General features: G+C 40.8%; 1 protein-coding gene across 32 annotated transcripts in view; it reads left to right on the top strand.

Moving 5' to 3' along the window:
* drn (doctor no) overlaps window positions 1–16306 on the top strand; it is a 169035-nt gene that overhangs the window by 134315 nt on the left and 18414 nt on the right. Inside the window, exon 1 of one of the 32 annotated variants that reach the window (XM_067091538.1) lies at window positions 9700–10647. The exons of the other annotated variants lie outside the window; for them this stretch is intronic. The gene's annotated coding sequence lies outside the window, so the exon portion shown is untranslated. Of the gene's footprint in view, window positions 1–9699; window positions 10648–16306 lie in introns of those variants that run through there. 32 annotated transcript variants of the gene reach the window in all.

Genomic DNA, 16306 nt, shown 5'->3' with positions numbered 1-16306 from the left:
TGTTAGGACTGGCATGAAATACGAACTCAAAGGCAAAAATTATGAGGTCATGTTAGGACTGGCGTGAAGTACGAACAACAAAGGCAAAAATTATGAGGTGATGTTAGGACTGGCGTGAAGTACGAACTCAAAGGCAAAAATTATGAGGTCATGTTAGGACTGGCGTGAAGTACGAACTCAAAGGCAAAAATTATGAGGTCATGTTAGGACTGGCGTGAAGTACGAACTCAAAGGCAAAAATTATGAGGTGATGTTAGGACTGGCGTGAAGTACGAACTCAAAGGCAAAAATTATGAGGTCATGTTAGGACTGGCGTGAAGTACGAACATAAAGGCAAAAATTATGAGGTCATGTTACGACTGGCGTGAAGTACGAACTCAAAGGCAAAAATTATGAGGTCATGTTAGGACTGGCGTGAAGTACGAACTCAAAGGCAAAAATTATGAGGTGATGTTAGGACTGGCGTGAAGTACGAACTCAAAGGCAAAAATTATGAGGTGATGTTAGGACTGGCGTGAAGTACGAACTCAAAGGCAAAAATTATGAGGTGATGTTAGGACTGGCGTGAAGTACGAACTCAAAGGCAAAAATTATGAGGTGATGTTAGGACTGGTGTGAAGTACGAACTCAAAGGCAAAAATTATGAGGTGATGTTAGGACTGGCGTGAAGTACGAACTCAAAGGCAAAAATTATGAGGTGATGTTAGGACTGGCGTGAAGTATGAACTCAAAGGCCAAAATTATGAGGTGATGTTAGGACTGGCGTGAAGTACGAACAACAAAGGCAAAAATTATGAGGTGATGTTAGGACTGGCATGAAGTACGAACTCAAAGGCAAAAATTATGAGGTGATGTTAGGACTGGCATGAAGTACGAACTCAAAGGCAAAAATTATGAGGTCATGTTAGGACTGGCGTGAAATACGAACAACAAAGGCAAAAATTATGAGGTCACGTTAGGACTGGCATGAAGTACGAACAACAAAGGGAAAAATTATGAGGTCATGTTAGGACTGGCGTGAAATACGAACAACAAAGGCAAAAATTATGAGGTCACATTAGGACTGGCATGAAGTACGCACAACAAATGGAAAAATTATGAGGTCATGTTATGACTGGTGTGAAGTACGAACTCAAAGGCCAAAATTATGAGGTGATGTTAGGACTGGCGTAAAAATTATGAGGTGATGTTAAACAACAAAGGCAAAAATTCTGAGGTGATGTTAGGACTGGCATGAAGTACGAACCCAAAGGCAAAAATTATGAGGCGATGTTAGGACTGGCGTAAAGTACGAACAACAAAGGCAAAAATTCTGAGGTGATGTTAGGACTGGCATGAAGTACGAACCCAAAGGCAAAAATTATGAGGTGATGTTAGGACTGGCGTGAAGTACGAACAACAAAGGCAAAAATTATGAGGTGATGTTAGGACTGGCATGAAGTACGAACTCAAAGGCAAAAATTATGAGGTCATGTTAGTACTGGTGTGAAGTACGAACAACAAAGGCAAAAATTTTGAGGTCATGTTAGGACTGGCGTGAAGTACGAGCTCAAAGGCAAAAATTATGAGGTCATGTTAGTACTGGTGTGAAGTATGAACAACAAAGGCAAAAATTTGAGGTCATGTTAGGACTGGCATGAAGTACGAACTCAAAGGCAAAAATTATGAGGTCATGTTAGTACTGGTTAAGTACGAACAACAAAGGCAAAAATTTTGAGGTCATGTTAGGACTGGCATGAACAAGCTCAAAGGCAAAAATTATGAGGTGATGTTAGGACTGGCGTGAAGTATGAACAACAAAGGCAAAAATTCTGAGGTGATGTTAGGACTGGCATGAAGTACGAGCTCAAAGGCAAAAATTATGAGGTGATGTTAGGACTGGCATGAAATATGAACAACAACAGGCAAAAATTATGAGGTGATGTTAGGACTGGCATGAAGTACGAACTCAAAGGCAAAAATTATGAGCCCATGTTAGGACTGGCATGAAGTACGAAGTCAAAGGCAAAAATTATGAGGTGATGTTAGGACTGGCGTGAAGTACGAACAACAAAGGCAAAAATTATGAGGTGATGTTAGGACTGGCATGAAGTACGAACTCAAAGGCAAAAATTATGAGGTGATGTTAGGACTGGCGTGAAGTACGAACTCAAGGGCAAAAATTATGAGGTGATGTTAGGACTGGCATGAAGTACGAACTCAAAGGCAAAAATTATGAGGTCATGTTAGGACTGGCATGAAGTATGAACAACAAAGGCAAAAATTATGAGGTGATGTTAGGACTGGCGTGAAGTACGAACTCAAAGGCAAAAATTATGAGGTGTTGTTAGGACTAGCGTGAAGTACGAACTCAAAGGCAAAAATTATGAGGTGTTGTTAGGACTGGCGTGAAGTACGAACTCAAAGGCAAAAATTATGAGGTGTTGTTAGGACTAGCGTGAAGTACGAACTCAAAGGCAAAAATTATGAGGTGTTGTTAGGACTAGCGTGAAGTACGAACTCAAAGGCAAAAATTATGAGGTCATGTTAGGACCGGCGTGAAGTACGAACTCCAAGGCAAAAATTATGAGGTCATATATGTGTGCCATTTCGTGCGGCCTTGCTGTCGGAAACAGCGCAAGTTATAAGCAGCCGCATCCCCATTGGCTCCGTCAATACAACAGGTGACCGAGGTCCGACATCCGTTTCGCTTCACAGACGTCGTCAGGTCTAATGCTGGATTTTGCTCAACGCAACGTTTATCGCGTCCTTCCCCTTTAAGACTAAATCCGTTCACTCGCATCTCACAAACCCCTCCCCTACCCTCCACATCTTGCCCGCTGTCCAGTCTCTCTCTCTCTCTCTCTCTCTCTCTCTCTCTCTCTCTCTCTCTCTCTCTCTCTCATAAATATGCACTGCAATGGAGCTATGTGGAGAGAGAGGCTCGTCAGGCACTTGGCACTACTTGCATGAGGTAGACCACGTGTTAGTAGGGGCCGGGTGGTGAAGAAAAAGCAGTGAGAGATAACAACCCTTTATTGAAAGGTGTAAATTGTCGTCCTAGTATTAGTTTAAAGGACGCGTCTCTCTCTCTCTCTCTCTCTCTCTCTCTCTCATGGCCTACCATACCCCGGGGGGTGTGGTTATTACCGTCAGTGCACCTCATGCAGCACACTATAGGCATAAGGTTCTTTGCAGCGTCCCTTCGACTCCTAACCACATAAATATAACCCCTTTCGTTTCTTTTACTGTACCTACGCTCATAGTCTCTTTCTTCCATCTTACTTTGCACCCCCTCTTAACAGTTGATTCATAGTGCAACGGCGAGGTTTTTATGCCTGTTATACCTTTATATCCTTTCTACTCTGTTTACCTCTCAGCGCTGAATTACCTCAAAGGTCCCAGCGCTTGGCCTAGTATTACTAATAAATTCGCAGGGCTCATCCGATCCAGATATAATGGTACATATGCATTAAGGAGAGGAGAAGTGATGTCCAATTGCAAGGATGTGCGCCACAAACTAGGATGCTAATCATCCTAATCGATTTGACACTGAAATTTCCTGCAAAAAGGACGTTTGGAACGAAGTTAAAAGTCTGGAGAAGAAAATCCCCGTAACGTAATGTGTACAAACAGTCATAACTTGTTCAACAAGATTTCTGTTGAACTCTCAGTTGTGTATGATCACTGACGAGTATCAGGTGACACTCGTCAGTACACTTAATGTTTAGATGAGCACAATGCACAACACTGCTAATCAGTCAAATAGTCGGCAATCAAAATCCTTTAGTTGGGCTGTGATTTGGCGAGTTACCTCGACTTCGCCAATGCTTTCGACAAATGTCATCACTTCATGGTAGGGAACAAGCTACGGAAAACGGACAGTTGGACCTGTCGGATGCGGGCTACGTGATTCCCTCTCAAAATGGTACAACTTGAAATATCCGCTACTGGAATTGTTTTCCAAACCAACCTACATAATATCAGATGTCCCGTAAAGAACAGTTATCGGTCCTGTTCATTTTATTGTGATGAGTGATACTGACAACAGCTGTCAAAGCTCATTGACATCACTGATGATCCCGCGTCTCGGTCTAATCAAACTCTCGTGAAAACCGGATGGTTTCAAATGAACTACGCATTATAGTCTGTCCCTAGCCACAAATAATCAAGATAAGAAATCAAGAAAATTCATTCATTATCTTTTATCTTGATGGAAATGCCACTGCGATAAAGCACCAGGTGGGGAATTGGGGGTCATCTCCTCTAACCATGTAGCATGGACAGGCTCATAGCGAACAGTCGTAGGAAGTCGGAAACATTTCCAAAAGGTGATATGAATACCATAACCGTATTATGGGTGGTGTGGATCAGAGGACTTGCTTACTAATATGGTTCTCGCCCCCAAATAGATTGAAGGCTTGGCTCCAAATCTTCCAACTCAGAACCTTCGGCCTTCAATTCCATCATAATCCTAGAATTGGTTTTAGAGGCTCCACACCTCACCCTACTCTGTTGTACAAAACCTTGCCAGCTTTGTAGAGGTGGCCAAAGGGATTGCTCCCTAAGCAAAACCTCGTGTCATCATCATTGGTAATAAATACAGTATATCTAATAAATAAGAATGATCTTACAGAACAGCGTATAAAGACGAGAGATTTTAAGAGGACTCCTCATCGGAAGACTCGGCTGTTGCTAACCTATGGATTTGTCTACTGCACCTTCTCTCGACCATCACGAATCTACACTTGCACTTATTAAAGCTTAAGGTAGACAGGTTCTTGGATATCGTACAGAAGCAGCCAAGTGGTACCACCGGCTTTTTCAGTGACCCCATTTATCCATCACAATAACTGAAGCTGGAGGTTAGGCATTTTTGCAGTGAATGTAAGCTCAGCGTTTGGAATGAAACCGGATAAGTTGCGTAGTTCTAACTCGATTTTGGCACTTTCATATACAACTTTGAAGCCAGATCCAACATCATTGCTTTTTTCAATAACTTTGCAGTTCCTCTTCTTTATCTCGTAAACTGGGTTACCAAATAATTCTTGCGACTCTCGTAGTATCGATTGAACCCTATAATGACAACTGATCTTCACGAGGTCAGAGGTAATTTCTTCACTTTATAAGGTTAATCTGGTTTAACTCATCTCTCAAAAGTCACGATTCAATCATTCTCTTTATTACTCTCTAAACTCTCTCATTAAAAATGTTAATAGATTGATGTTTGGCAATGCCAGATCGATGTTTGGCAATGCCAGATCAGTTTCAATCTATTTGATTTATTTTTTCATCTTATCCCCGAATATTTTTCTCCATATTCAGTTGACTGTTGTCTTGGAACAATATACACAAGAAAAAAATAACGTCAAAGATGGAAAAACATTTTCATACTAAAATTTCTCTATTTACAGAAAAGTTCAGTCAACAAACATCTTTTAACCATTTAACACATACACACACACACACACACACACACACACACACACACACGTGTTTGACCTTCAACTATGTTTGCATCCGCTAATTCTCACCTTCACCATAAAGGACCCAGCTTATAAGATTTGACCATTCTTAAGAGATTAACGAAGGGTTATTGTTTCTTAACTGACAGATACAGATGTCAATACTTGACCTGAGAATCGAGATTGTAGATGTGGCAACATGTATGCCACGTTTCGTAAAATATGATATTGAAAAACTGTTTAAAATATTGATCAATAACAATAACAACTTCATACATAAAAATCATGTTTAGTAAATATTTCAAGTAATTCCACTCAGTTTTGTTATATAACAACGACCTATATTCCATGAAATTTTTCTTAGAATGGAAGTTTGGCAACGCACGTAAATGTCTCTCGTCCCCACAAAACCCTCACCTTAGATTGGTGGCATACGGTTTCAACGCGTGCCGTGGCTCGCTCTCTGGTAAGATCGATGAGTCACCCGAGGGTACGGGATTTTCGTTAGCGAGGAAAAGAAAAAAAAAGATGACTAAGGAGTTTGCTTCCGCTGCCATCTCTTTTGTAGCAAGGCGCTATATGTGTCTTAACGAAAAAAATGCAAGTGCGCCTTCTCTGATATCCAGTTTCTTTCTTGGAAAAGAAAAATGCGGTCATTCCGTCAGACCTGCAGGGCACGTGAGTTTGAGCCTTATTATTATTATTATTATTATTATTATTATTATTATTATTATTATTATTATTATTATTCATCAACTTTTGATTCTTTCAATGTCAGGGATTATTCTTCTGCTAAGCTGTATCCTGCTCGGGGTCGCTGTGTTTATTGAGCTTTTTTTTCCATGTGTGTCTATCTTGTGTCCTCCCTTCGGCTATTCCTTTGGTTCTCTTGTCTTCTTGAATGCAGTCTCTCCATCTTCTTCGAGGTCTTCCTCTCCTTTGTGTCCCTTGTCTCGTACAGTACCGTACTTCCGTTTGCATGATTTCTCTTGCAGCGTGTGGCTCATCTTCCCTCCTCATGCAGGAGGTGTTCAGACCTTATCAGCAATTTGGCTCTTGCCAAGGCTTTCTTTGACACTTAGCTGACTTGTGCTGCTGATCCCTTGAGGTGTTCTTGTTATCCTACTCTTATCGTCACTGTATTCATTCACCTAAGCATCCTTATTTGTTTTATTGTCTCAAGTGTTGCCGTTTCAAGCCAGTACAATACCAGTTCTTGCCACCACTTCATCTACCATGCCCTTCCAACCTTAAAGGGAGTGGCTTGTCGCAGAGTATATACGTCTGGTACCTCCCTCCAGACATTTACTTGATTAACTAGGGTTGGTTTTAAGATAAAAAAAAGAGCTGGGATTTCTGTTAGCGTGTAGGTGGACATTCTTATCGGTGGTATTCTAGAGATTGACGTCTCACTAAGGTTTTCCCCCCTTGTGCCAGTAGGCTTGTTTATGTATGGCTCGTGTTTTCCTGGGGTCGCTCAGTGAATTTCCGTTGGCTATCCCCAGTCATTGCCGGTGCCAAGCCCGGATACATGAGGGTTGGGGTCAGGAAAGGCATCCGTTCATAAAACATCTTCAAAAATCAACTGTGAAATGAGCGGTTCAAGAAAGAAACAGCCGGGTGGCCCTTATATGAGAACAGCAACCCCGTCTAGGGGATAAACTGAAAAGGCGATACTTATAGGTAAAGCATTATTGACGACATTATCACTTTTCTTGTGATGTTTGTGAAAGCTATGACAAACAAATAAATGGAACACCCTAACAAAACAGGTGCATTTAGGGAATGCTATGGCTTGGAAATAGATCTGTCCATGACCAGGTAGTAAAATAAGTTTTATCTTAAACGAAGTAGTCATAACAGCTCAGAGCGTTCCTTGAGATATTCGAATGATCTTGAAGTACTCCATTCTTATCACATGGTATATCTGTCAGTCACAGGTTGTCTAATTTTTCAGCCACGACACGAAAGTGCTGTGGTATCTTATCTTGTTGATTCGAGCTCCAAGGAAAACATACAAGAGACGTAGCCTCGGTATTAAACAACCACCATCGGATGGGAATTTTCAAATTCCGTACATTGCTGCACATATTGTTAACACAAACATTTGGTCTGCGAAACTCCTGCATTTCTAGAACCAGCTTTTTCTGAAACTTTATACCTATTTCTGTCTCACGGCTACTGAGAACAAGTATATTGCTGGATATTTTCGCTACAACCAAAACAAAATGTGCAATGCCTCTACATTTACCACTGTCAGGTCACCTTTCTTTGCTAGCTCTACCTTGACCACCTAATATATATATATATATATATATATATATATATATATATATATATATATATATATATATATATATATATATATATATATATATATATATATATCTAGTTAGTAGAAAGAGGTGGTCATGGTAGAGCTAGAAAAGAAAGGTGAGCGGACAGTGTGGTAAACGTAAACGTTGTTTTGGTTGTAACGAAAATATCCAGTATACTTATTCTCAATAGCCGGGAGACAGAAATTGATATAAAGTTTTAAGAAAAAGCAGGTTCTAGAAATGCAGGAGTTTCACAGACCAAATGGTTGTGTGTACAATATGTGCAGCAGCATCGTACGGAATTTGAAAAAATCTTTCTGTTGGTGGTTGTTTAATAACGAGACTGCAATGACAGCATCCACAGCCTAGCTTTATGGAAGATTTTGGGTCACAATGGCATTGCTATCAAATGTATAAAGCTGTTTGAAATTGTTCATTAGCGAAGTGGATACTAAGATAATGATTATGTGGTCTTGTGCGGTGGAATTTGCCCTTCTCTTAGATTTTTTCATGAAAAGGGGGGAGTTAGAAATACAATAAACATCTTGTGAGATGGGACTCAAAGTTTGAGAAAAACCAAAGTAATGAGGACAGCGTATAGCACAGTGGGAAGAAATAATTAGATATAGAAAGGATTAGTGCGGTTGAAATGTTTAGGAACAACACAGGTTCTCTCGAGTTCGGAATTTAGTGAAAGGAAAATATAGGCAGATCAAAAATAGACAGGCTGAAATAGATTTAGAATTAAATAGATTGAAGTTGCATATGAAAGTAAGATTCAGTACCCAAGTCGAGTATGGTCTGTATTATTGCTATACGGGCATGGATATGACAGTGAAGCTGGTTGATTTGGCAATTAAACTTCAGGGAAAATGTCAGAAATCAGGTAGCAGGGCAGTTAGAAATACCATAAGGAATATTTCTGTAGTTCCAGATGTAGATGAGATTATGTCCTTCGAACAACTCTCGGGAGGATAGGCTAGGAAGTGACAGTGGTCACCAGAAGAGTTGGCAGACCCAGACCTTTGAGAGGAGAGGCAGGAGGTGAGTGGAGATTTAAGGAAGATAAAGCTCAAAAGACGTGATGGAAGTAATTTCATATATATAGGTCATTTGCCTCACTGGGAGTTGGAGCAGATGGTAACTGCTTATCACGGAAATATATATATATATATATATATATATATATATATATATATATATATATATATATATATATATATATATATTTACTGTATATATATATATATATATATATATATATATTTTTTTTCTTGAATCAGCCTATTCTTGTCACCATCAGTGTTGCAACTCGTACTTGTTACTCGTTGTGGATCTGACGACGCATGTGACGCCGTCTCAGTTGGAACGCGCATTCGGTGTAAAAATTAACAATGTTGAGAGCAAGACTCACTCTGAGTGGATCCTGGTTGAGAGACTGGAGGTTTTCCTGTGATAACATTGTACGTAGAAGAAAACCGTAGGTTGTCCGACATACCGGAATTGAAGCGTTCATTTTCCCACTTACGTATTTGGCCTCGATTCTCGGGATTATTGGTTGAACGTATCGCTTCCTCGATATTTTTAACTCTCGATTGAAATTCTCGTCTCCTTTTTTTCGTTCTCGGTCCGATTCAATAATAAATTCGCTTGGGCTCAGGCAGAAATTTTCCTAATGACAAGTATTTCTAGGAGAAGGATGAGTCTTCGGTGACGTCATTCTGTTGGTGCTTGTTTCTTCTCGGTAATAGGCTGATGAACGGTGACGCATTTGGCTACGTCATGATTGTCCCCCCTCTCCCGGGATCTCCTTCCACTAGTCTACCCCCTGACTCTCACGTCAGCTGCTGTAAAGCCACGTGATGGCTGCGTGAGAGATTATGTAAAAATATTGTCATCGTAGGTATTTTCTTTGCCCATTTTGTTTAGTTTTGTTCAGGATTTTGCTCTGTTGCAGTGTCGTCTAAACGTTCTTTAAAGTAGTCTCCCTTAAAGCGCATGTTTTTTTTTTTCTTTTGCGAAACTCCTACGTCAACAAATACTGAGAACTGCCAACAGTGGATGGCATAGTTGCCATATACCAATTTGATTGTCGGAATTTTATCGTGAATATCAACGTGCAGTATTGCTCTGTGTTCTGGAAATGTTGCTTGCTCTGTATTTAAGTTTTAGCATTATTTAAGATCCTTAAAAAACTGAACATTATAGTAAGGATATATTAAATTGCGTGCATGACTCATTGTGTGTCATGTGGAGTTACCAGATGTTGCCGGATCATATGCGTTCTCCCCATCCATTGGCAGAAGAAAGACTTGTTTCTTGTGTCTATGTCGTTGTCAGTGATTGTCCAAGGTAGAGATTGCGTAGTGTATTGAAAGTTATTCTCCCTCTCCCCCTCCAGCATTTCCACTCGGGCTCTGTTGCACTACGTTGTCTTGTGTGTGTTGGAGGGGGCGGCGAGGGTTGTTACAAAGGGAGTTGCTCCGCCCATATTGAGCACAGTCTGAGCTCAGTCGTCAAACTGACACTATACTTCGTAGGTGACGGTGGTACCCTGGCTGTGTTGGGATAAAACGTACCCTCCGCTTCCTCGTAACTGTGATAAAGTGAAAGCTTCGTATCGTGTTGTTTTAGCTCCGTCCTATTTATATAAAACGTGTAAAGTTTTAAAATCAGGCCAGTTTCACTTTTACGCATTGATTGTACCAACGGAGTGTAGCCTGGTCTTTGGTAAAATTAAGTGGTGTCATGGTAGCATAAGAAGCTTTGTTCTAAAAGTGTCGGATCTCCTGTGTTAAATTTTTAGAAGCCGAAGAAAGTGGAAATAGTGAGCTGGGTGGAAGTTAAATTTCGTCATCTCGCCTTATAGATTGCTACAACATATGGTAAGTCAGCTGTGAGATATTTCCTGCCGAATAAACGTTAGAATGTTCTTTGTTCGGCCGTTTCCTTTTGCATTGTGAAGGCTGGGTTTGTGTACTGCTTTGTATTATTATTATTATTATTATTATTATTATTATTATTATTATTATTTTAGATTGTGTGTTTTGCATTCAGTAACCTATAATGTTTTGATAATTTTTTTATTGCCATGGCGGTTGACATTAGGTTTTCGACCTGGTTAGCAAGACTAATTTTTTGCGTTCCAGCTATTATAGTATAGTTATTTTTTAAAATGTTATCTGGCGAAGGTAACCTTTTAAAGTTTGCTATGAAAAGTAAATATTTTTCATTCATGCTGAGATTGGACCAGGCCCCTTCATGGTTGAAGAAGTAAAATTTAACCAGACAAAATTTCCTTTATGATTTGGTACGACGCATTTTTTTTCTCGGGTATACCAAGCTGCTTGTATGTGCTTCATCTTATAATACCAAACAAACTCCATCTCCTACGCGTTAAGCGAATCAGCCTAAAGCAAATAAATATATCTGGCGCCGTTGGCAAATAAAACCCTTTTTGAATGCAAGATCTCCCAGGGTCGACTCGAACCCACCTCGAATAGATAATAGCTGTTGGCAGCGGGATGTAAGACGAGGGGGTCCAACTGATTCATTGTTTCTGTTATCACATTTGCAAAATGGTCAAATCTTTTGATAAGGGCTTACGTGTTCAAAGGATATATCGCAAGTGCTGATGTAACTTGCGGAGAGAGAGAGAGAGAGAGAGAGAGAGAGAGAGAGAGAGAGAGAGAGAGAGAGAGAGAGAGAGAGAGAGAGATATCAGCTGGGTCACGCTGGCGATGCACAGACTGGACTCCCCTCCCGATGATGCAACAGTTTACAGAGGAAGATTCTACCGTTCTGTTGCGTTTCTTTTCTTGCAATGCAAGGAAAGAAACGCATGTGTGTCTGTGTGGGTCGTGATTTGATAGTTGGAATTCCAGGAAGGAAGGGCGTTATACATTTTTTCCCCTTTGCGCCCATGATATTCCTAAGAATGAATGAGTTTTATGGTAGGTTGACTATAAGGATCACATAATTTCAAGATAAAAATTGCTGGCGCACTGGCCCTTATCCCGAGGTTAGTATCCGGAGATATTAGACATTGCAATTAGCGGTCGAGATTACTCAGGATTCTGACACGAAAGGTTATGAATCTCTACCACCCGTTTTCTCAAAATCCGCGATGTAGTAGTGGTCTGAACTGTGCCCAGTTCCATTGTAACCAACTGCAATCACGACAGGAAGGTCTGTTGTTAGTGCATGGCCTGCCAAGTCCAGTCAATTGGGGAAATTCATTATTGTCGTACTTCCTTCCATCCACTTGCATCTTCTCTTCTGGGAATTTGCTTTACAAGGGAATACCCGGGTAGGCAGGTTCTGTGTGATGTTTGCCCAACAGTCATACTGATAAAATTTTATACAGGCATAGGATGATTACCAACTTGTCCATATTGTGCTTTTTCGTGCTTGCTTGTGGATGCGTTTATCTCAGCAGATGAGGAGGGGGAGAATTCCAAGACCAGCCACGTGGTTGATCTCAAAGTGGATCTTGTGGATAGCTGGCCACTGCGTCCGATAGAGGCTTGTTCTAAGCCTCTTGAATATTATGCAGTTTTATTGGGGAAAGCGTTATCATCAGTGTCTCACTCACGTTTACGTATCTTTATTATCAACGTTGTTTCCAGTTTCTTTTATTTATATGTTATTCAGGGGAATCTTGCTTAGTAGTTCCCTATAAACTTTTCCAGAAGAACGTAAGCATAAATGTCCCAGTGTTATAATTCTCTCTCTCTCTCTCTCTCTCTCTCTCTCTCTCTCTCTCTCTCTCTCTCTCTCTCTCTCTCTCTCTCTCTCTCTCTCTCTCTCTCTCAAATATTTGTATTCATCCTAAAGTGTTGAATGTTTTGTTGGTAATACAGGCTTATTATATACCTAGAACCTGCGCCATACCGTAAAAGAATACATCCGTAGTCGTCTTCCCAGTCAAGTTGTTTGTGGCGTTTGCAGCGTTTTCATGTAGATGTTGATCTCGATTGGAAGAGTTATCTGTTTTTACGTTGATGAGGTGTTTTATTGTTTGAAAAAGTGGAGCTCATATCCTACAGCATTATATCTTTTTGTTTTACGGGAATGGTTATGACTAATTTGTTTTCATTTATTATTGTTATTGGTAAATAATTGCATATCGTTAGTTGTGTACCGTAAACTGGATGTTCTTCATGAGTCAGCTGTAAAAGTAAGAGTACGTTTTGAGTGAAATTGGCCAGAGGAGGCAGGACTCTACTACTCTTTGTGCTCTTGTGACTCATGACAAGAGAGGTCTGTCTCCTGCTGTGTATTCCTGCTACCACGTGACCGCGGCCTGAAGTGCTAGAAGAGGCCAGGTGAAGTCTTGTCTATGAGGTTTCTTGAGGTGGTTTGTCTCCTGTCGTTTCGAGAGGACGTGTCGCGTGCTCACATTCAAGATGACTGTGACATTTCATTGCGAAGAGAGACAGGATTCACGGTGTTCTGTGATCAAGGTGATTATGAGCTTGTGACTTTTCTTCAAGAGGTGGTCGTGTTGATTGAATGCGTAAGTTTTGGCTCCCCGGAGCGTTGGAGTATACAGTAGGTTATATCTTGATAGTGGTTAAGGAGCTTACTTTTTTTTTGTACTTCTTGTGTTTATCTCTAAAGTACACGATCAGTTTTAGGTAAGAAGCTACAAACTGTGGCTTAGCCAGAACTGTTAGCCTTCTTCCATAATTTGGCTGCCGGTGTGCAAAGCCCAACGTGTCCTTTTTGGGGAGGGGGCGGCTCGAACAAGAATGATAATCCCTGTGTAAATTTGCCCTTCAGATAGTTGATGTGTCTCTGTTTTTGTGAAATCATCCATTTGGCTTTATTATGTTGTTTGACTTGGTGTTTTGTGCACAAGGGTCGGGCCAGGATTTAGCCCATGTCATCCTTGATCTGCTTGTGGTAGTTGAGAAACGGGAGTGTGTAACAGAAAGGGCGGAATGCCCTGCCCTTTTTAGGAGAAACAGACTTGCAACTATAAGACCTGCAGTTTTTATCCTTGGAGACATTCAGAATATTAGGTGAAGGATAACATTCATAAAAACCGATGCAGAGAAAAGGTGTATCCTAGGTGATGCAAGTTATCCAAGAGGGCTCCTTTTGCCTTCTCCCCCCGCCAAGGTCAATAGGAGTGATGGCGGAGGTAAGTCGGTAGGCAGGGCCTGGTCTCCAACGCCCCTCTCTTGCCTTCGTATGTATGACGGCGAGCATCGTGCGTGGGGTAGCCGATGAAGGCGGCCACTTCCACGGGATGGTGGAGGTCACGTTTCTCCCGGAGGCTGGTGGCTGCCATGCCAGGGAAGCCGCAGCAGGGACCGACCAACCCTCCCGATGATGATGATGATGATGATGATCGAGGATTCTAACAAGATCTGTCTTTACCCCAAAAGGTTGTCCGTCGCAAGAACACTAAGAAATCTCTCGACTGTGGGAATGTCTCGCTTTGCTTAGACTGGAAATGTCGCTCATTGTACTTGGGCTGTGAAGAGCTCTCGTTTTTATTTGGATAATTTGGGGTCTTTCGTTTTACTAGGGCTGTGGGAGTGGGTCGTTTTCCTTGAGCTGTGGAAATGATTATTGTGACGTGAACGAGCGTTTCAGCATCCGCAGAAACCTATATTTTGATAAGATGATTAACACACCGACTTATGTAAGTCAGTAAGGTAGCGTTTTGGACGTTGTGTACGCATCAGCAGCATGGAAATTTCTGTACTGGATGTCATCGTCAGCATGGAACGGGCTCGTAACATACTTATTCTAAATATAAGCAACATCTGCGGAACATGACTAAAGGGTCTTTAATTCACAAGGAGTTGTGGAACGGAGATGTACAAAGCCGTTGAGAAAAAGGTAGGAAAAACTGACGCAAAGGGTCATGTCACTCGGACATGTTCCTTGGCCTCTTTTGTCCATTGTTTAGTTTCTGTGCCTTTGCTGTGCCCTTTTGGTCCAAGCCTGCCTCCCCCGTCTCTCTCTCTCTCTCTCTCTCTCTCTCTCTCTCTCTCTCTCTCTCTCTCTCTCTCTCTCTCTCTCTCTCTCAACTAGTCACATTTCGCTTCTGGATTATTAAGCGTTTGATTATAGACCTGACTTGTTTGTTCTCGTACAGTTGCTTTTTATGTTTCTTCAGTTTGTTTCTCGTGGCGGTTGTAATGATCACAGTGAATGTTGTTTTCAGGTGGTTTTGGTATGCTCATAGATCGTTCTTGTATGTATACCCAAAGGTTCAAAAAATGAATGTTTATGTAAAAATTTGCGCTCCGAAATTTCTGAACTTCTCAAGAACGGTTAGGTCACTGAACTCTAGGTAGAGATGCGAATGTGCCCTTAACTCACCAGGTAAAGAGGAGGGAATAGCTCAGATGTTCGCACTTGAAATGAGCATTATACGCATTTGCATTGCAACAGTTCCTCATATTTATCGACTCATTTGACCCTGGATGATCGAGGTAGTTCATATCAGAGTCTTGTAATCGAAATTGTTTTGATTGATTATCGTAGTTCTTGACCTCGCTTCGGTATTAAAAAGCAGGTAGGATTGTTACTGTATTTTGAGCTTCGTTTGTGCAGAATGTTGTGTGGATCATAAGTTTTGATCTACCTCTATATTCCAGCTGTGCCTTGGGCAATAGGTATAGTGAAAGTACACAAGGTAGCCTACGCCAGGTTAAGAAAGGCGGTACTGTAGTCCGTTGATCCATAGCAGTCCAGTTTCACAGGATTTTTTTTTTTTTTCGCTGTTGATGGTAGTGCAGACCACAAGGTGTTGGCCCTTCGCAATTTTTTTTTAGCCTTTGTTTATTTCCTGAGTACATTTGTTTTCAGGTTTGTTTAATGAAGGGTCGGTTTCATTGGAATAATCTTCATATGGCTATTTTCAATTTGGAAACACTTCTGCTCCATTTATGTCAGTTTTACACTTCATTTTACCCGGTTTTATTCTCGTTTACTTCATTTTACCCGGTTTTATTCTCGTTTACTTTGAGGTGGTCTGAATAGCTGTGTATAGCCTACTTGTGGATACAGTTTGTGTGTAATGTACAATAGGCTATGTAGGCTATTTCAGTATTTTTTACTTACATGTTCGTAATTTGTCGTAATATATAGACATCATTGGTTTATAGTCATTCTCTTTTCATTTTGAGTATTATTCGGAAGGGCATAGGTTGCTACAATATTAAAATGTTCTTACTTTTGTTAAGTGTTTGTTTTCTTCGGTCACCCAGGGATGGCTGTCTGCTATGCAGGCATTTGTGGGCGCCCTTGGCACAAGGGCAGGGCGGGTATTTTAGAATGTTGGCAGTCTAGCTCAACACAACCTGCATGTGAGCTCCGTTGAAGCCTTGTATTGTGGCATCTGAAGTTTGCATTGAAATTTAGATGTATATAATATATTAATGTTGAAAATCATTTTAATGATTAAAGAGGTGTTTCTGATCTAGTTGGGTTCCATGTCATATTAGTTGTAGTGTAATACATACAAATTCTAGAGCATCTGGATGGAAAGACAAATTATTTAAGGATTTCTGAGTTGATGTG

This window comes from Macrobrachium rosenbergii, chromosome 48 (genome assembly GCF_040412425.1).
Source record: "Macrobrachium rosenbergii isolate ZJJX-2024 chromosome 48, ASM4041242v1, whole genome shotgun sequence".
Classification (NCBI taxonomy): Eukaryota; Metazoa; Arthropoda; class Malacostraca; order Decapoda; family Palaemonidae; genus Macrobrachium; species Macrobrachium rosenbergii.
The sequence above is the reverse complement of the archived record's forward strand: the minus strand, read 5'-3'. Positions and strand labels throughout refer to the sequence as shown.